Genomic DNA, 1,017 nt, shown 5'->3' with positions numbered 1-1,017 from the left:
CAACAGGTAAACACAACATTACAACAGGTAAACACAACAGGTAAACACAACATTACAACAGGTGAACACAACAGGTAAACACAACATTACAACAGGTGAACACAACAGGTAAACACAACATTACAACAGGTGAACACAACAGGTAAACACAACATTACAACAGGTGAACATGTAAACATACTGACCATAACTTCCTGTTATTACCTAACTGTTGTCTCTCTCTCTCTTCCTTCCTCTTCCTCCGCCTCTGACCCCCCCAGATTGAGGTAATGTGTCTGCAGCTTTTGTTTCGGTTGCAGTGGTTGTTGATTGTTGTACCCATAGTAACTACTGTTAGCAACCCTAGTAACTACTCCTAGTACTGATTGGTTGTTATGGTAACAGATCCTGGAGGCCACGCCCCTGTTGGAATCCTTTGGGAATGCCAAAACGGTCCGGAATGACAACTCTAGCCGCTTTGGGAAATATGTGGAGATATTTCTGGAGGAGTGAGTACTGGGCTTACATTATTACATCGCCACAGTCAATCAATCAATCAGGTAGAAGCATTTCAACACATTACAACACCTATAAACCTAGAGAGGAACCAGGCTATGAGGAGTGTGTAGTAGACATGTAATTGAGCACAAATAATCATAATCAATCAATCAACCAATCAGGTAGAAGTATTTAACACATTACAACACCTATAAACCTAGAGAGGAACCAGGCTATGAGGAGTGAGTAGTGTATTTACGTTAATGTGTTACCACAGTCAATCAATCAATCAGGTAGAAGCATTTCAACACATTACAACACCTATAAACCTAGAGAGGAACCAGGCTATGAGGAGTGAGTAGTGTATTTATGTTAATTTGTTACCACAGTCAATCAATCAATCAAATGTATTTATATAGCCCTTCATACATCAGCTGATGCCACAAAGTGCAGTACAGAAACCCAGCCTAAAACCCCAAACAGCAAACAACGCAGATGTAGAAGCACGGTGGCTAGGACAAACTCCCCAAAACCTAGGAA

This window comes from Oncorhynchus masou, unplaced genomic scaffold (assembly GCF_036934945.1).
Source record: "Oncorhynchus masou masou isolate Uvic2021 unplaced genomic scaffold, UVic_Omas_1.1 unplaced_scaffold_744, whole genome shotgun sequence".
Lineage (NCBI taxonomy): Eukaryota > Metazoa > Chordata > Actinopteri > Salmoniformes > Salmonidae > Oncorhynchus > Oncorhynchus masou.
The sequence above is the reverse complement of the archived record's forward strand: the minus strand, read 5'-3'. Positions refer to the sequence as shown.